At 49.4% G+C, this 21,044-nt stretch overlaps 1 protein-coding gene across 1 annotated transcript in view; it reads right to left on the bottom strand.

The window, feature by feature from the left end:
* Positions 1 to 21,044, bottom strand: part of Col4a2 (collagen type IV alpha 2 chain) — a 135,298-nt gene that overhangs the window by 113,161 nt on the left and 1,093 nt on the right. The window lies entirely within an intron of this gene.

Here is a 21,044-nt window from a genome sequence, read left to right on the forward strand (position 1 = left end):
TCCTTGGCACATAATTCTAGTGCCTTCTGGCGTGTGCATAGCAACAATACCCACAGGGACAACCAATCACAGAGAGGCCTGCTGTGATTGACAAGCCAAAAAGACCACGTGCTCAAAAGCCCAGTCCGGTCCCTCTTCGGAGTTTCCCGTCTGCAGCTCAGCGTCAGCATACGCTACCCAGCTCCACAGAGGTCAACTGCATTACGTCACGGACACTAGCCTAGGGCTCTGAGCTCAGGTATTTTTTTTTTTTTTTTGCACACTGCACATAATTCCTTTTGTGATCTGTCATCAAACATGCAACTGTCAGAGAAGCTCTGGAGTCAGGTGGCCTGAGGGTACCTGGCACCGCTAACTTAACTTTCTGGGCCTGAACGAGGATGGTGTTCCTGCTTCCTGTGGCTTCCTCCCTCAGGGAAGGTAACGTAAGGTCATATGCCTGAAGCACTTAGTTCAGGGCCTCCATTATGATAAGACCTTATCTTAGAACAGAACAATGTGATTATTTATAGTCAGAACTATGCAGAGAAGTGGCTGTGACCGTTGAAGGCCACAACCCAGGCTTCTGACCTACGGTGCTCAGGACCCCATAGAGCTATAGTGGGGGTGAGACAGCACCCGGGCTGTAGCCACCTCTCCTTGGGGCTCAGGGGTTTGCTGCTGTTAGATGGACATTTACTAGGTCTGGCACTTCCGTGAGGGAGACTTTGAAGAAGAAAAGGTGCTACACGAAGCCACCCTTGGGGAGGGACTGGAGATGTAGGAGTAGGTACAAGGTCAAGTGCAGAGGCTCAGCAGGGCTGAGAGACACTGAACATATGTGGAAGGATTTTGCACGGCTGGATGTGGGATGGACATGAGGTCCCAGAATAGGGAAGAGGAAGATGTCTTCTAGGAAATCAAAAGCATCTACGGTTTTACTAATAAGAAGCTGGTTCTGTGAAACACAGTTCTGCCTAGTGGCAGGGCCAGTTAGGGTAAAATGAGGCACAATGCTCACAAGTGGCCTCTATAGTTAAGAGCCCTCCCAGGGGTGGTAGGGGTGGTCTGGGATCCAGCCTTCTCACGTTGAGACCTACACATTCCAGAAACAAGCAAGTCCGACAAGACCTCAGCAGGCTATAATGCCCCATACCTCCTCCTTATTCACCTGGAGCTCTGACCTCTGTAACTACCATCGGAATAGACCGTCTAGAAATATCGCCCTGTGTTTAGGTGACGAAGACCTCCAGCTAAGCTTGGCAGTGGGCACCACTGTTTCTCAAAAGCCAGCAACACTCTTGAGACTCCTGCTGACATCAGAAATATGACATAAATCAATCACTCAGAAAACCAGCTAATACTGGAAGGACTCCCTGGTGACCTTTCCAAGTTAAACTTTCAAAGTCGGCCAGTTGCGGCAGTGACAAAGGCAGGGATCATCCTGTGGAAAGTTAACATTAAAAACTCCGTAACCCATGTCTCCTGAGCACATCTCTTGTCTTCTGTGAATCATGCTTGCATTGGAGGGGACCATAAGCCACAATCGACGTTCAAGTTGAGGGGAACGAGAAGAGGAGGGAGACTGTCCTCTGTTAGAGAGTGTTCTGAGAAGGGAGCTGCCACATTCTTCATAGGAACAGGCAGGAAACATTGGTTCGTGTTGGTGTCAAGTGTGTCCCTAGTGTGTGTCTCTGGTTTCGAATCTCTGAGTAACCTAGACAGGAAGACTTAGAAAACTTTTTCCCATGCCACTTTCTAGTTGAAAAGAGTCCAGAAAACCTTTGCCCAGAAAATACTGCTTATATGACATGCTAGTGGTTGGTGTAGCTTAGCCAATTCAATCTTAACCACATGTAGCTTACGAATGAATGAAACTAAGACTATGGTTATTTTATTTGGCTTTGACAATTATTGGGGGCGGGTAACCCTTAATCTACTTTTCTTATGCTGGTCAGGCTGCTTCCCCAGTGGTGTACCCCAAATACTTGCTGTTTCTCCTGGCCATGTGCTTGTGGTCCATCTCCTTTCATGGTAGCCTCCCCCCTCCTCCCTGTATCCTCTTTCTCTCTCTCCCTCCCCTGTCCCCAACCAGGTAACTCAAAACCTGCCTACTTCTCTTCCCTCCAGGATTTGGCTGTAACATTTTTTTTTTCATTTAAACAGTGGTTTTAAATTAAAGAATTTAGCATCCACAACACATACCAACAGACCAAACCTCAACAGTTGGTAAGTACTTCCTGACTTAACATGGCTACAATCTTGTAGCCAGTGAAATAAGACAAGAAAAAGAAAAATGCGTGAACTAAAGTCTGAGTCATCATTAGACACACAATTCCACACAAACAAAACATAACAGAATCTGTTGTAAAAAAATCCAACAGGGTGATTTGGGAAAAGCAGTAACTCCACAAAGAGGAGCTACATTAAAATGGAGGCCTTAGGGCCAGCAAGATGGCTCAATAGTAAAGGCTCATTAGACTTGGGTTTGAATCCTTGGTTCTACCTGATGGAAGGGGAGAATCGACTTTTGAACGATGCCCTCTGACTTCAATGTACACACTCCCCTACAGGCATGGGTGTGCGTGGCTTTTGGTCACAGCAACAGAGAAGCAAAGTAGACCACCAGATCATGGGGGTATGCGGGTGGGTGAACTCCCTTCTCCCTCTTGTCACTACAAGAGGGAGAGGAACCAAGGTGGCCATGTATGTGGTCCCTGCCAACCTTCCTGTGGTGGATTTGATCACTACACAGGAAAACAAAAGGCTCTTCATGTCTTCCCAACATTTTCCAACTCTGAAAATCTCTGAGATGAGAAAAATGGAAAAATCGGCACAGAAGATCACCAATTGTAGGGTCGGGGTACCCTGATCTACCCCCACCCCCACGCACAGTGCTCCTTCTGCCTCCAAAAAGAAGAGGCATCTCCTGTAGTTGGGGATGTCACAGACGTGAACCACCGTGCCTGGCTTCCTCTTTGCCGTGGCCTGGCACTGTCCTGCATTTACTGCTATACTTCAGGTTCAGTGTAAACTGACATCTCTTACATTGGAAACGGCAGAGACCATTCTAGATGAAAGTGACTTCAGTAAATTTCCTTTATTTTAGAAAGGAAGGAAGGAAGAAAAGCTGCATGAAAAGACAGTGACGTAGCTGACCCCAGGAGAATCCGGACACGCGGGATTTATTTAAACAGCCTTTCTCCAGGAGTGATTTCAGGCAGGGGTCAGAAGGATGTCTGACACACCCAGAGGAATGTGGCAGGGAAGGTTCCTAACCAGGCCTGTAGCTTGATTACCAAGCTATTTAGAGAAGAAATCAGTCAGCCAAACTAGGTCAAAACCTGCAGCCCGACTGGGACTGGTAGGAAAGCATGCAGGGAACCTTTGGGGAGGAAGCTGCCTGAGGGAAACTGTGAGTACAGGGAAGGCCAAGTCCTCTTAAATGGAGGAATCACCTGGGAAGTCTCCTAGGCCTCTAGTCAAGGTGGCGGGAGATGAGGGCAGCGGTGATTTTGAAAGGCGAAGTGGATGGGCAAACAAAGCCATACACTTGGCTCTGAACCACAGTGGCTCGCCCGAAACAGTGGCCTGAGGAGGTTTTGCCCTCTTCTCTGAGCTGCCCCGTGACTGAGGGCAAGCAGCTGGGTGGTTCAATAGACTTCAGGGGGATTTGCCCCAATCAGACTGACACTCTGGCTGGGAAGAACTTGGGCTCTGGACAGTGTCCCGCTCCCACCCCCACCTCCCAGCCCATTCCGACCCGACACACACCTACACAATGAAGCCATCCAAGGAGAGTGCCCGGGGAGCACAGTATCTTTCCACACTTGCCCTGCCACTTCACCCCCTTCAAATCGCTGACACATCGGCTGTCTGCCTAGTGTCCATTAATGATGTTGGAAATTCATTTATTTAGCCTGCTTGGGGTGAAGTCATGCAGCTATAGAGTGACTTTCAAAATAAAATCAAATTCTCCTCTTGGTTCAAGGGGCAGCGGGAAGCCTTAGAATCGTCAGCAGTTAAGCTCTGTACCCAGTGCATTTGATCAGAAAACTGTCCCGCACATCTAAACCTTAGGGAAGGTGAAAAACAGAGAACCCAGTGTTGCATCTGCCGCACCTGATTTTATAACAAGGGGCTGAGGAGATGTCCAGTCAGCAAAGTGCCCACCATGTAGGCATCAAGATGTGAGTTCAGATCCTCTGGGCCCTGTGTTTTATATCAGTAATTCTGCTGGGGCATGGGGGGCAAAGAGATGGATTTTAATAGCTCACTTGATAGCTAGTCTAGTGAGAGACCCTGATCAAAAAATAAGGGAGATCAACATAAGAAGACTTTAACAATGACCTATGGACACACACATGCACACACACATGCACCCACAGGAGTACACACATGCACACACACATGAACATGTATGCATGCACACACATGAACACACATGGACACATACATGTACACACATACCTGAACATGTGTGCACACACAAACACACATGGACATATACATGCACACAGGTACCCACACATGCATACATATGCATACACACATGCACACACACAGGAACATGTACGGATGCACACACACAAGCATACATGAACACATACATGCACACAAGCACACACACATGCACGCACACACATTCACACACACAGATACATGCAAACACAGATGTACACACACACACACACACACACACACACACAATCAAAAAGATGACAAGCTGGCCTCTTGTCATACTTTAATATTTTTCTCCACTGGCTATGGAGTGGCACTCTGCTGAGTTGCTGAGATGTTAATGGCCATCTTTCCCTTCCGATGAGGACCATAGGACACATATTCCTCTGTTTCTTCATGGTCATGACCGAAAACATCCAATGGGACCCACAGCAGCACTTCTTACAGAAATAAGTGACCGGCTGATATTAAGCTTGGGATAAACACGTCAAGCAGAAGAGGAGCACATCTCGGTGCTCACTCTTCTGAAGTGAGAGGCACATGGCATGACCAATGTTTCTGTCTTGTCTTCCCTGTAAAAAGGAGGCTGCTCCAGCCGCATGCCTCATAGGAGACACATTGATACACATAGGATACACATTGGTATAAACGTAGTATACCAATGCTGACTCAGGGCATTGAGGTGGATGTGGGGGCAGTTTTCACAAGTGGAGCTGTGGTCCCGTCTGACATCAATTAAAACTAGTCTATCTCCAAAAACATTCGCCTTTAAAATGTGTAATACTCCAGAGATTAAAGAAATAAGTAATTTGTCCAACAGTCCAAACTTTTCCACTTGATTTACCTCTGCTTTTGTGATGACTGGATATTTCCTATTTTTTTTTTTTGAGCTGGTTATAAACAGTGGGCATACTGCACTGAAATATAAGAAGACTATTATTTACTTATTTATTTATTAACAGCCATAACATGACATAGATTAGTTCTACCCAAGTCTATGAGTTTTGGCTAGGGAGTGTCCTGCTCATGGCTTCCAAAACAAGCCTTCAGAGACAGTGAATCACGTAATTTATCCCCCAGATGATCTAACATAGAAATTTATTTAATTGGAGGGATTACATGAGAACGTTCATCTATCAAGCTAACATGGATGAGTGGCATGGAGTCTCTGTTCTTCTAGGCTCTGCTGTGTGTTCTAGCATTGGGCTTACCGATCTGGCTGTAGTCTGTTATAGCATAAAGGACCCTTCACAGAGAACGTCCTTAGTGTCCTAGGTTTAGCATGCTCATCAAAGTGAGCACGCAGAGATAACAAGGACCATGGCATTGATGCTTGGGAAACCCCAGGGTTTTATTCCCATATCTCATAAAAGCAAGGCAGGAAATAATAGCAAGGGGTTTACAGAGTCTGATCCGTGTACCATTGGGAGGCAGACGAGACCTGCATGGGCTCCTGCCTCTTCAGTATGAAGCTCCGTTAAAACAATTCCCTAATTTGTCTATGGAAGGAATGGGAAAAAAAAACACCACAAAATTTTAAGGTGTGCATGTGTGTGTGCACAGGCGTGTGCATGTGTGCATGTATGTGTGTTAGGAGAAGGCGTTGTTGTCTTGCTGTATTGAGAGTAGGGAACCCTGTGCCTTAGGTACAGTAAACAGGTGCTCTATTACTCATCTAATCCCTCGTCACAGGGATTTCAGGCACTAAGACACAGCTTCCCCAGCTTCCCCAACTCCCCCAGTAGATTCCAGGCATTCTAGACTCTACCACTGATTTTCAACAACTCATCGCTAGCTAAGACATCACGTGTTCAGTCAGACTCTCTGGGATGCGCCAAGCAAATGGACCACACTAGTTAATGAAAGTGGCTGTTCCTTGCTTCGCAGGACTCTGAGGAGAGGCTTTCCTAAGCAGGTCAAGAGAATTCAGATGAGCTGGGCATGGTGATACATGCTGTTTATCCCGGCAGAGGCAGAGGCAGAGGCAGAGAGGCAGAGGGCAGAGGCAGAGGGCAGAGGGGCAGAGAGGCAGAGAGGCAGAGGGCAGAGGGGCAGAGGGGGCAGAGGGGGCAGAGGGGCAGGGGCAGGGGGAGGGCAGAGGGGCAGAGGGGGGCAGAGGGGGGGGCAGAGGGGGGAGGGGGGCAGAGGGGCAGAGAAGCAGAGAGGCAGAGGGGCAGAGGGGCAGAGAGGGGCAGAGGGGCAGAGGGGCAGAGGCAGAGAGAGGCAGAGAGGCAGAGAGGAGGCAGAGAGGCAGAGGGGGGGCAGAGAGGAAGAGAGGCAGAGGGGCAGAGAGGCAGAGGGGGAGAGAGAGAGAGAGGCAGAGGGGCAGAGGGGCAGAGGGGCAGAGGGGCAGAGGGGCAGAGGGGCAGAGGGGCAGAGGGGCAGAGGGGCAGAGGCAGAGGGGCAGGGGGAGAGAGGCAGAGGGGCAGAGGGGCAGGGACAGATGCAGGGGCAGAGGGGCAGAGAGGGGCAGAGAAGCAGAGAGGCAGAGAGGCAGAGAGGCAGAGAAAGAGAGAGGCAGAGAGGCAGAGGCAGGCAGATTTCTGAGTTCAAGGTCAGTCTGGTCTACAGAGTGAGTTCTAGGACAGCCAGGGCTACATCAAGAAATCCTGCCTCAAAAACAAAACAAATAAACAAACATAATATTTTATTGAGCTTGGTTGAGCGAGGATCAGCTCACGGCTCCCTCCCTCTTGCCTAAAGTTGCCTGAACCCACTCACTTTGGTCAAGTGTGTGAGGTCTTCAGAACTTGTTTCTAACAATACAGCTCTGGCCATGAGTCAACAGCCTTTCCGCACATCTTCCATGCCTCTGAAGCAAAATCTCAGGAAACCAGAAATTCCTAGTCTGACTTTTCTAATCTTTCTAATCATGTTGAAACTATGAAGATGCCCATGTTAACAACTCAGTTTGAAAGGCAACCGGCAAGAGCAGACTCCACTCAGGGCTGTAACTGATCATAGGAACAGAATGGGGTGTGGGTCACAGCAGGAGGCCTCTGTAGGGAGCTGGGGGGATTTTAACGCTTCACTGACACCCGCAGTATAAATTCCTCTCTTAAAACAACACAAGCCAATGACTTCAAACTGGATTTCTTTGTTTTTCATTCCAACACCCCCCTTGACCTCTTCACTGTGGGGAGACAAACGCAGAAAAGCCAGCTGGGAGTGTGGGAGCGGGTCGCCCTCCCTAGCCTCTAAGAGACAAGGCTTAGATGTGAATCTGTTCAAGGAGGTGACAAGGTTGAGGCTTGATTCCAGGAGGGCTGGCTGGAAGGTGGCCTGGTTCTGCATTGTCAGTGATAGAAGACCAGGGCAACTGTGATGTGTGCCCTCTCGGGGTGCGTGAGAACTGAGGCCAGGGGATAAGTCGAGTCAGTGGAGGGCCAGTGCACCCAGACCCGGCCTTGTGGTATGTGTGCAAGGCATTCCTGAACCTTAGGCATACTTCAAACAGAGCCAGCCACAGTCACGAGCTACTCTTCCCCCAGAACCAAGACCCTTTAGTCAGAGATAGTGAGGTTTTACCCAATCTTCTGACAGCAAACTAAGACTTTTCCTCTGCTGCCAGGGCTTCACAGGGCTAGGGTAAGAAATGGATGGAGCTGCTGGACTGAAAAGCGCTTGGAATTACTGTCCCGGGGAGGAGGCATGCTGAGGTGGGGGATGGACAGGAAGTGTGGTAACCAGAGCTTTGGGGAGGTGGTTATTCTACACCAGGCCCTGTTAAGGGCTTCCCCTACATTACTGAATGGAATCCTTTTGGCCACATGCACTGGGAGGATTCTAAAGTCCTCTCACAGAGGAGGACAAAGGCTTAAGACATGAAAGGTTACAGCTGTGACAGATGGAGCTCGATTTGATCCGTTCGACCTGAACGCAGAGGGGGGACACTCCAGGGGGCAGGTGCATCTAGCCGAAAGAGGTTCCAAGACAGGACACTTTGTGCTATGGAAGAACGGGCTCTCCCTTCTTGGGAGAAGACGATGTGTCAATCATGAAGTCTGATAGAGGGGCGGAGACTATGGGAGTGGAGGGTCCAGAGCACTGTGGGCACAGACACACAGCCAGTGAGATGTCTGCGTGAGGAAGTAACGAGGTCTTGCTGCGTCCCCGTCACCCACTCTGCCTTCACTAGGTGACTTCCGGTGTGATTGCACCAGGAGACACTTATGTGAACCATCGTGGCATTTCAGCCTGTAAGCCATGGCCGGGATTTTTGCAGGGAATTATATGAAATTTTGCTGACACTGGACAGATGTTCAACTAGAGGCCAATGCACAGGACTGACCACAGGGACCGGAAATAATCAGCAAAAGCCCAAAGAGAGAGACGGAGGAGGTCTTGTGGGAGCGACTGGTTGCCACGCTGACTTCAAAGGAGCTTCCAGTAACTCTGAACGTCTAGGAACACTCCTGAAGCCTGCTGTAGTTTTCTGCTTCCCACAACCCACTCTAAATGCTTGTTCAAGGATGGTTGATCTCGGATTCATCCTAATACCTGCAGCCTCAACTTTGTTAAAGTGGTAGTTCAGGCCAGCTGTGTAGGAAGGCTCTCTTTCATAGGGGGTTATGAGCCATGTATCGAATTGTCCCCTCTTTTAGTCTTTACTAAAGCTCAGGTCACACTTGTGAGCTGCCCTCAGGGTCCAGGCCCCCACGTACCAAGATAAGAGTTTTGCAAAGCAAGTATTCCTTTGCCTTCTCACAGGTAAGCAAAAGAGAACACCCTTCCTCACAGCTGTTTCCTAATGCTTACCTGTGGGTGTGCAAGCTGCCAGGTTTAAGACTGTCCGTTTCATATGCTACTGCTGCCCAGACAGAGTAGCCACAGGCAGATCTGAGTCCCACAGTAGCAATGGCCCCCTTGCAGGGTCCCCATCAGAATTGGAAATGCAGAGACCAGGGCTGCAGGCTGACCCATGACTGGGACGTGGAGGGGAACTGGAACAGTGTGTTTGCTCCTGATCTCATTTCTGACCTCCAGCTAGGGTTGAGGACCGTTTCTAGTTTGGTATTTTGTGCATTCAGGGAAGGGATCATGGCTTCTCTGGGCAGTCTGATTGCATTTCTTGTCAGCGACCACCCTGAGTTGGGGTAAAAGTGCCATTTGGGGTAAGCTCTACTATCCACACCACTTGGTGGATGGGTCTCAGAAGGAGTGAGCCTGGTGGTCCCCATTGCGTGCGGTTGGGACACTTGTCAGCTTTCCAAACGGTGAGCATGTTTGTGTGTGTGTGTGTGTGAATGTGTTTGTATGCGTGTGTGTTTGTGTGTGTGTGTGTGTGTGTGTGTGTTTGTGTGTGCATTTGTGTGTGTGTGAGTGTGTTTGTGTGTGCATTTGTGTGTGTATGAGTGTGTTTGTGTGTGTGTTTGTGTGTGCATTTGTGTGTGTGAGTGTGTTTGTGTGTGCATTTGTGTGTGTGTGAGTGTGTTTGTGTGTGTGTTTGTGTGTGTGTGTGTGTGTGTGTGTTTGTGTGTGTGTGTGTGTGTATGTGTGTGTGTGTGTGTGTGTGTTGTGTGTGTATGTGTGTGTGTTTATATTTGTATGTGTGTGAGTATGTGTGTCTGTTGTGTCTGTGTATGTCTCTTTGTGTGTATATTTGAATGTGTGTGTCTGTGTGTGTTTGTGTGTAACTGTGTGTGTCTGTGTATATGTCTGTGTGTGTATGTGTGTCTCTGTGTGTGTCTCTCTGTGTGCATTTGCTTGTTTGCCTATGTGCGTCTCTGTGTCTGTGTGTGCATTTGTTTGCCTATGTGTATGTCTATATGTGTCTGTGTGTATTTGTATGTGTGTCTATGTGTGTGTCTATATGTGTCTATGTATGTGTCTATATGTGTGTATTTGTATGTGTGTCTATGTGTGTGTTTGAGTGCATATGTGTGCATGTGTCTCTGTCTGTGTGTCTGTGTGTGGACCTCAGATGCCTTTCTCAATTGTTTTTCACCATATTTTCTGAGACAAGGAATTTCCCTGATCCCACAGCTCATAGATTGAGCTCGACTGGCTGGCCAGTGAGCCCCAGAAGTCTGCCCATCTCCACTTCGCATGCACTGGGAGTGCAGGGATGCAAACGCCTTGGTTGACTTTCTCATGTGGGTTCTGGGTTTTGAACTCAAGGCCTCGTGCTTGTATGACAAGAACTTCACAGCTCATCCATCTCTACGGCCTCCCCTTTCACCCCCCGCTCCCCCCATGAACATAAGGCTGAATCTCCAGAAGTATCAAGGTCGTCATGGGGCCTCTGTGACCCCGAGGACAGAGCTCCCTCAGCCCAATGTGCTCACTGGCCACGTGCCCAATCCCCTCTGGGTCTGCAGCTCAAGGAAAAAAATGCAGGGCATGAAATGGAAATACTTTGGCACACTGTCTTGCAGTGGAAGCATATTTTGCATTAGCTTGACTCTGCAGATAAGCCAATGTCTGCCTACCCCAGTAGTTTTAAATACGGCAATTCAAACCAAGTAGAACCAACGGAGAAGAATGTTCCTGGCTGACTTGAGCACACATTTCTGATGGACATGCCTTTGGCACTCAGCACACAGATTAGCTCTGTGATTCTGAACACAAAGCCCCAGCACTTGAGTTCTGCCCAGGACACGTCTTTGCCCTTTCTTTCCCTCTGGTTCCTTCAGAGCCAGGCCCTCGCTACTGCACCAGACACTGACTGGGTGCAGGGCCTTGTGCTTCCCTGTCCGTTCCTGCCTACACACAGTCCCTGAGCCCCATGCTTAAGTCTGGGAGGGGAGGCCAGAAGCCTCTCTTCCTTGGACTGATTCTTCCTCCTCCTGTCTCCTGGCCCCCATGACAAGTAACATGGACCAAGAGAAGTATCTCTCAAGCTGCCTTCTCTGTGCAGGAGACATTTTTCCTCACAGCATCATGGCTGCTGTTCACTAAAACCCCAGGAAGGAAAACCTATGAAAATCACAGACAGACAGACAGACAGACAGACAGACAGACACACAACCTTCTTTCCCCAACACAGGGGTCCTGAGGCAACAGATTGGATGGGGTCACATTCAGGTGAACACCATGTCTGTCTGTCTGTCTGTCTGTCTGTCGTGTATAAACGATGTCTTAAGAGCTCTATGTCTTTTAACTCATGAAATATACACAGGACCAAGGCTCTAAAGAGGTGAGAGATTGGACACCTCCCTCTGTCTTTATCCTTAGAGGTTCCAGGTAAAGCTACTGAGGATGCAGCCTTGGCTAGAAGGTGGGGATATTGTGTAGTCCACAGGAGAACCGAGAAGGGAGAAGCTTGGGTGTCAGCCCTCCTTGAGGTGGCTATGAAAAAGATGAAAAGGCATTATTTGGGGGGCGGGAGGACGGGTTTTTCTTTTCTGTGGGTAGCCCAGGCTGTCCTGGAACTCACAAAGATCTGCTTGCCTTTGCTTCCTGTGCTGGGATTAAAGGTGTGCACTACCACCCAGCTCAAAAAGGCATTAAAAAAAAAAAACTGGTCGGTCGGTCTGTCTGTCTGTCACTCCTCGGTTAAGGAAACAGACTTTGAGCTGCTTTACTCCCTTGTTTTCATAGGGAACAGATAGCCCAAAGGTCAGACTGCTCAAGAGAATCAAGCCACAGCTGTTTTCGAATATCACTATAGTCCAGCTGTCCCTTATTCCAGAACTTTCTGGCAAGACTACACCTTATTCTTATGGGCTTGTTAGTTTGTTTTTCCAGTGCCTGGCATGGAACCCAGGGTCTCCTGTGTGCTAGGCACGTGCTCCACCATTGAGTTATAACTCTAGCCTGCTTCTTGCTTTTGTATTTTGAGACAGGGTCTACCATCCAGGGTGGCACTGAATTCACTCTGGAGCTCAGAGGAGTCTTGTGCTGGTGATCCTCCTGCCTCAGCCTCTCGAGTAGCTAGGACAACAGGCCTGCAGAACTGAGCAAGACACAACTCTATTTTTAACCGCTGCTCTCCCTAAGTCAGAAATTTCTGGATTCAAAAAAGAAAAGGGAAAAACAAAAACCCACAGCAAAAAAACAAAAACCCAACGTCGGGAGCCAGCATGAGTAATCCCTCTTCCTTCCCCTTCCAGAGTGAAATAGCTCATTCATTTCTAGAATGTTAAATTCCTATCAGGTGAGATGCAGATAACAAAGTGCTGTTGTAGGAAAACCCAGGACCCATGAAAGGGAAGGATGGAGGAGCGGAGGAGGGCAAAGGGCACTGGGGTGCTGGGCTCTCTCTGGGCCCAGGTGCGATGGGACTGGCCACCTTATGTGGTGGGATAGCTAAGATTTGTGCCAGCTCATGGCCAATGTGGCAGAAGGAGACTGCAAAGGATCTGCAGAAGCTCCAGGTGAACAGACGAAAACCAACAGAAGCCACAGCTGGAGCAGGCCCGTCTCAGTAACGGCTAGAAATATTCTCCTTATGTCCCGGTGTCCAGATGTGGTTAAACATACCCGACCAGGTTTGACAGCAATAGATGCTGCCTTGGATCCCAGGAGGGCCAGGCCTTGGCCTCCGCGTTCCTGCATTGCAGGAAGAGGGAGGAGGCCAGACAATAATACGATGGTGGGAAATCCTGTCCAAGCTGAGGTCCTCTCTGGAGGGTGGGGTGGGGCACCCAGCTCTGGTGGGAAGTGGCAGGAGAGGTTTGCAGACAGGAAAGGTGTGCATCCTGGCTCTTTCTCGGTTACGACTCGGCTACTTGACAAAGAAGGAAGTCACCAAGTAAGAAAGGAAGGAGGAGGCATTTCTCTGGGAGATGCTCACGGCTGGCCTCTTTGCTGAGAGGGCTAGCTGGTTCTCATATGGCTACAGAGAAAGTGAAGGCACTTCACCCTAGAAGCAAGTGCTACAGCATATGGTGTGGAGGGCCATTTCTGTTCTTTATTCAACCTTTTTATTTGCTTCTTCATATCACACTCTGCCAAACCAGACTCCTCAAACTTTCTCTCCCAATCACGTTATACTTGGACCTCCAAGTTCTTTAAATACAATTGTTATAAGCCTTTGCTCTGGAAGTAATTTAGCTGCACCTTGACTTAACTTTAATGAAATGAGAATTTCCCCTTTGTTGATATTTCTTAGACTCCAAGGAAGTGGACCTAGCTGTCTCCAGGCATCAACAATGTATCTAGACCAGCTCCTGTCACGTGAGGTGGCACAGTGTGGCTTTGTACATGGGCTCAGGCTCCTGGTCACCACAGGAAAGATTTAACAAGAGCCCTGTAGATAGAACATAGTTTTTATGCTCTAGACACTGAGTAAATGGGCAGGAATCCTCATCCCTTTCTAGACTTCCTGGGTGAGGTGGCAGACCAGGGGCTGCTTCTCTGTAAGCAGGTAAAAAGGTCCAGTAAGAAAAAACGAGTTTCATCCTAAAGACAGCGATGGTGAAAGATCTAAACAGTAGGAAAGGGTGAAGACCAAACCGTGGGCTTGCCCGTCCCTGGGTTGGGGGAAGTCGCTTCCAAAAGGGAAACCTAACGCAGTTCTACCCTCTGGACAAGCCCACGTCCTTCACAAACCTCAGATCCAGTTAAGAGTTTTGGTGAGACAACGATCTCCTCATAGAAGGTTCGGTAGAGGAGAGAAGTCCTATTTTGTCAAAGTCCCAGGGCTGAGGAAAGGATTGGGGTAGAGCTGTCCAGAGCAGACAGGCTGGACACCAACGGAAGTGTATAACATATAAAATGTCTTTCTATATCTTGAATAAATGGTTTGGAGGCATTGATGCTATAATAGTTTGTGACCCCCTACTGAGGGCCATCTAAGACTGAGATGTCAAAGTCAGGCTTCTTGGAATGAAGCTCCCTCAACCAAGAAGAGAGAACCAAACCAGACAGAGAAACCCCAGCACAGAAAGGCAAGAGATACAAAAGAGCCAGACATAACTCTTCTGAGATCATAACTCACCTACTGAACTCAAAGACACAGAAGTAAAAACCCCAGACGGAGATTTCCCAAGTATCTGGTAAAAATGGCCAATGGGCTAAGGGTAGACACAAGTAAACACATTCAACCCAGAACCTACAGGGGAAAAGTCATCCAAACGGATGAGAAAAGTAGCTGTGCGGAAGAAAAACTCACCAAGAAAAGACCCCAAAGACCACCAGAAATCTCACAAGCACTTCATGCAAACCAGTAGCCGGATACAAAATCCACATTCATACAATCATTCGCTTTACTGTCTAGCAATAACGAACTCACTAAGAGATTCAGGGTGTGAGGGCCGGGGTATCTCCTCTTCAGCCCCTTCAACACTTACATAAAGCACTCATGAATAAGATAACCAAGATGGCGGCAATGGGAGCTTTAGGATATGGGTGGAAGATGTAGGAGTGAAAGACCTCTCACGATCACAGACAGGTTCACTGGGAGGTCAGTGGGGGTTGACACCCTGGCATCAAAGTGAGGGGCAGAAGGCTTACAGCGAGTCCTGGGTTCCCCGCCACCTTACAGCGAGTCCTGGGTCCCCCCCCCCACCTTGGATCCTACTGATACTACAGACTGTTCTGCCTTCTCTGCCTCAGTCCATCCCTCAGGAAGTGTCAACGGCCTTAGCGCCTGCTGTTTGAGACCTCAGCAATGCTGCACTTCCCTGTGACTTGCTGTTCCTAGGTATCTTCAGGGTTCACATTCCTAGTGAGGTCCTCCTGCCTCTCTCTACTGGGGCCAGTGTCACCTTGGGTGAGGACTGGGGAGGACAAGGAAATGTGTCTTTAAAATGACTTCACCCTGGGCCCAGCCAGAGCCTCAGGAGAGTGCGAGGCCATGTTTGTGACCATGTGATGCCAGAGCCTCTTCTCCTGCTCTCAAAAGGCCCTGCAAACCCCACGACCACCAAGATCAACATTCAGTTAAGAGCACAGTGCCCAGTGAGTCCTGCCAGTCACTGGATAATGGCTCCATGGAATTCAAAACACAAATTCTCTAATTCCCATGTGGGAGATCACCAAAATGGGCAGAAACATCGGAATAGGAATTTTATGGGCGGAGTCAAACAATCCCTAGGAAAAAATGCAAATCTCCATGGGCAGATGCTCCCCCACCCCCAGCTACTTCATCCAGCGGAGGTAATGTTTCATAGTGTGTGTGTGTGTGTGTGTGTGTGTGTGTGTGTGTATAGAGATGTATGTATATATGTGTGTGTAGAGATGCATATGTGTGTATAGAAATGTGTGTGTATGTTTGTAGAGAGGTGTGTGTGTGCACGCCTGTGTGTATAGAGATGTATGTGTATGTATAGAAACGTGTGTGTGTGTGTGTGTGTGTGTGTGTAGAGGTGTGTGTGTGTTGTGTGTGTATTGTGTGTGTGTGTATGTGTAGAGAGGTATGTGTGTGCATGTGTGAAGGGTGGCTGGGGACACAGGGTGTTCTGGCACGCCACCGCAGCTTCCCCAGCCCTTAGTCTCATGTGGCACAGGGCATGGAGCTCTCCTGTTCTCCAAGCAATGAGGAGGTGGCCTTGTGGGGACTGAGCTCCAGTCCCCTGCCCTGAGGGAGGCTTTGCCCTCTCAGAGGCAGCATGACTCTCCAGCTCTAAGTAAATAACTGTTCCTTCAAATTCATTGCCTCTCTCCCCTCTCTTCTCTTTCCTCTTCTCCTCTCTCATTAACACAGAATCCTTCTGTGACCCAGATGTGTGCCCCACCTTCAAACCAAAGACACCTTGGACACCAACTGGGGTCCTCCCCTTCCATCCTGGCCTTGTCCACCCAGAGAGAGCAGTGGATGGTTCAGGTACCAAACCACCCTGACTTCAGGTTCTATTCAAAAGTTCAAGGTTCATTTTCTGTGTCTTCGATCCACTGGGAATCCACTGGGAATCCACTGGGGTTCCTTTGCCCTTCTCTAAGTCTATACATTAGCTAGAACTCAGGCGTCTCACTTATTTCTGGGGACAGCACAGAGGCTCTACACTCTCAACAGATGCCCCAGCTTCCAGAAACCCCAGCCAGCCTTGGGAGATTTCAGGGGAGAGTCCTCGCCATCCACATGATGGATCAATTCACTGGCCGTGGGTAACCCCTGTTTCTAGGCCCTTCTCTTGGAGGTGGGGTTGAAAGCTGCATAGGTCCTCCAGGAGACCAGAGCCCACCCTCCAGGTCTGTAGAGGTGGCTATCAGTCAGTCAGTCATTACAAAGGACACCGATCCCAGGAGAGTCCCAGGATAAGCAGAGTAAATGCTACGTGGTGCTCCACCTCACCGCCCTGTAGGGAGGGGAGGCTCCTGCTGCACCCTTGCAGGGCCTTCTGGGAAAGGAGACCCTCACCCAGGCCAGGGGACAAAGCTTTTTAAAGCATCAGACCGCCCCTGCCATATTTCCTAAGTCAGCAGAGTGACCTTGACTTACTGGAGGTGGGCAAGCCCAGTGTTTCCCTGTCCTTGGCACATCTGCTTGTCACTGACACATGATTGACCCATAATTGATGTTTGACTAGCTGCTAAAAACTCCCAAGAGCTGGGTGCTCTGACGGCAGAGGCAGGCTGATCTCTGTGAGCTAAAGGCTAGTCAGGACTATACAGGGAAACCATATTTCAACCACCACCACCACCACCACCTCTACTACATCACCAGTGAAAATTTATCTGTATCTCAGTTAACACTGGCAGAAAAATTACAAAGACAGTTCAGGTTCTTGTCCACCCTCTACCCAGACGAGAGGGTGAGCTAACACCTCACAGACGTTTGCACACTTCTCAAAAGGAAGAAAGGAACATTATCATCGCATTCAACTACAGACTCCAGGAGGTTTCTAACACGTTTTTCACTAACGTGACTTTTCTGTGCCAGCATCCTCTCCAGGTGGCAAACTGTACCTGAGGCTATGATATGATATACAGGGACCCTCCAAGCTCCAAAATCCACCTCAGTGAGAACAGAACAGGCCTTGGCAGAGCTGGTCAGAAAGCAGGCACCCATCAAGAGTCCAAAGACAGGAGAGCCCCCTCCCAGATAAATAGATTAGAGTTTATTTTGGGAAGCTCTGGCTACTTCTTTTGGAATTCACCCCCTAACCCACACACAGAGGACTTAGATACCCACAGAGTCCTCCCAAGATTCCATATCACCCGATTCTTTAATAGATTACTTAAACAAAAACCTCATTGTCACCTGGAGAAGTCAGTGGGGTCAAAGGCCACGGTCCTGAGATGCCAATGACATCAACTGAAGGGATTGTCTGTTAGAGGAGTGGCACTTATTTACTGGATTCCAGAAGCTTCTCAATAGCATGCGTGGCGGGGAAGGCCTCATCAAAGTGTCTGTTGTGTTCCATGCTAGAGAGCCCAGATGTTCACCCAGACAAGTTCCCTCACTCCTGGAGGTGTGTGTGTATGTGTGTGTGTGTGTGTGTGTGTGTGTGTGTGTGTGTGTGTGTGTGTGGTTCCTGAGCCTGGGGTCTGGCAGAGGTGGGCAGCTCAGGCTGCAGTCTGACTCTGGCTGACCTGGGTTGTGTGGACCACCACAGATGAAGTACGCAGCATGCAGTTCATCCACCGTCCCCTCAGCTCCCACTCCCTCAGAGCTCAAGTAGCTGACTAGCAGCCGTGCAGGAGGAGCCACCTCTTGCCAAGAGTGCTTGGTACTCGAGGTGAATGGGCTCACACAGGTGTCTCTCCTGGTGAGCCACCTCGCAGCAAAAAGCCAGAGGTGGCTTTGAAAGCACCCTCAGATCTAGAACCCTCAGATCCTGGCTATCTTTTTGACAACCCCAGTTTCAGCTTTTGAGCAGAGACCTCCTCATCGCCTTGTTGGAAAGTCGCAGGGCCCTGCGCAGACTGGCTGAACATGCCAGTCTCTTCTTTCCAGACCTTGACTACGGCCCTCTGCATTTTAATTTTTACAGCAGAACCTCAGTTTTCCTGCTCTAGAACTTTGTCTCTGAGCCTCATATTTTCTCTTTCTGGTTCTGACTGCTTCACAGGCAGGGCTGAGGCCCTCTCCTGTCCCTGCTCTTCTGACGACAATTTCTACCCATCTCTAAGTGTGTGGGATGCGGAGTGTCTGGAGTGTCTGAGCTGTGACTCAGCCATCTAAGCTACTCAGGGACAGTGACTTCCGAGGCTCCAGAAGGGTGAGAGTCCTCATGGCTCCACTCCGTCAATGGAGAGTCTCATAGTGACTTCCTCTACTTGGGGGCCCTGGTTTCACACAAAGGGATCAAAGCCTCAGGGAAGTGGGAACACACAGTCTTCCTTAGTCCCAGGCCTGCCTGCTCCCTTCACAGCCCTATGAGGTAGACACGGTTCCCCCAAGTTCCCATGACTCAGACACACATGGAAGTGCCCACAGTAGGCTTCAGCTGCTTGTCCGGTTGGGATGTTTACCCAGGAAGCCTGCTATGGAGGACTCTGGGAGTTGGCACCCCTTTATGGCTCAAGGCTTGGTCTTGGAAGGGGCATTTGTATATGCACTAGTTCCTCTGACCCTGTGTTTGCGTTTGGGAGCCTTCCGAAACAACCACATGGATGAACGTAACTGGTCCTGAGAGCTAGAACATCTGGTCACACATGACCCTGAGCTGAGGATGATGACGGTGGCCTGGATCCTGCTTCCTCCTTTTCTTTTACTCTGTGCTCCTGACTGCTAGAGTAGAGGAGGGACCCCCCCCACTTCCAGAAATCAGCGTTTGAGCTTCATCCAAGGAAAGCCCCGTATGACATTAGCCAAGGATAAAACTCAAGAGCATCTTCACTATTGGCTTGGGAATCCAGGAGGCTGGATGGAGGGGTGAGGTCCCTGGCCTCACTAGTTACAAAAGAGAAACCCCAGGCACGTTATGTATACTTCTGGCCTCATTTACTTTTCCTAGGATGTAAAATGGGCACCAGAGTTACCCACCTCAGGAATATTTTCCCGGAGGCTCTGAAGTTTTCACGCACACAAATTGGTGTGCAAGAAGCATTCATTAAATAACTGCCCATTCTTTTCACCAACAATTCTCAGCGGCTTCTGCGTGAAGCACCACAAGATACAGCCAGGGGTCCTATTTCCCCAACTGATCCACCCCACTACGATTCCAGATACCAAAAAAACAATGAAACAGCATCATAGAATGGGACAGACGAGGAGGAGAGGAGCAGAGCTTGCAGCAAGGAAAGATTCCATGCATCAGGAAATTATGTCCCAGGCGCTCGCTGTGAAAAAGCCAGTGGACCAAATTGTTAACCACACTAATTGCACCCTGTTGCAGGCACACAGATTCACACTTATTTGCACATTCAGAATGTAAAGCCCAGGGAATGAACTAGGTACACTCAAGACACTGGATGCTGTCTCGCAGCTCATGTGAATGGATCAGGGCTCCCAAAGTTTCCCGTGTCTTGGGAATGCAGGGTTCCAGGCAGTGCCTCGGAAAGTCCTGCTGGAATATCTGAGGTGGGATCTGAAGTTTTGGGAAGTCTTTCTAGACAATGTGGCTTTTCTGGAGAATACACGCTCTCCGTCAGATCCAAGAGCAAAGGGCCAGAGACACTGAGGTGGGTTTGTAGCATGGGAAAGGTATGTGGAGGTTATGGAGCACGTCATAGAGGCAGGGAGGATGGCCTCTGGGACAAGCCGAAGAATGTGGAAACTGAGGCTTGGTGTCATGAGGCAAGGGCAGAACTGGGTAAAATGCTTTTCCATAGCAAACCCTTTCGGGAGTTTAAAAAATGATGCCCAATAAGGTCTTCATTCTCACGATTCAAGATATTAACAGCTGTGTGGCAGCTCAGGGCTGTGGGAGTCGCCACACTGCCTGTCACTTTCTAGGAACATGGGTTTCCACTGTGGTCTACGGATCCTGGCCAAGTGGGAGTCATGCATGAGGGCCCATAGGTGATGGCTGTTCCAACATTTAGGTTCTGTTCTTAAGTCAGGACTGAGGACCGGGGCAGGAAGGAGACATACTCAAGACTGGCCAGGACTGACTGGCCAAAGTCTGGTCAGAGCTCTCCTTTCTCCTCATGCTGGGCCATGCATCCCAGCAGAGCAGGAAACCAACTCTGTGGGGGGACCAGTTCCCACTTACTGCAAGCCCGAGAATCACTGCCGGTTTCAGATAGGTGAGGGAAAGGGAAGAAGGCTGAAGTAGAGCTTCTTCCACCACGGTGTGTGTGTACTGGCGTCTCCAAGTTCTGTCTAGGCACTGGGTACTCCACAGACAGGTAAACAGGGCACATAGGACACCTGGCCCCGGTCCTCAATTTTAATGTCTTTTAAACAGCACTACCTATGAGGAGACCCTCCACCGGGGTCGCGTTACAGCTCTATAAGGATTGGCTACATTTAACAAACGTAGAAGCCCCACGGCATCCCTCCAGTTCAAAGGCAGTTCTGGGAGGCCCGCTTTGGCCACGGAATGAGCCACAGGTACAGTAAACAAGTCACAGAAGCCAAGGACCACTGGCCTCCGTCTGGCCCGTGGCTCTTCTAGGCCTACTCAAGATTTGGGACAGATGGCAGTTTCTATTCCTTTGTTCCCTAACAACCTTAAAGCAGGAGGCTGCTTCCTCCTTGCTCCGCCCCTCCCCAGAGACTCATATTTAAGCAAGATGCTCTCTGCTCACCACAGTGCCTGGACACCACCGCTGAGTTTCTAGAAACTCTTTGCTCCCAGCCCCCTTCATCCGTGCGCCTCATGGCCTAG

The sequence above is a fragment of the Rattus rattus genome, chromosome 13 (genome assembly GCF_011064425.1).
Source record: "Rattus rattus isolate New Zealand chromosome 13, Rrattus_CSIRO_v1, whole genome shotgun sequence".
Classification (NCBI taxonomy): domain Eukaryota; kingdom Metazoa; phylum Chordata; class Mammalia; order Rodentia; family Muridae; genus Rattus; species Rattus rattus.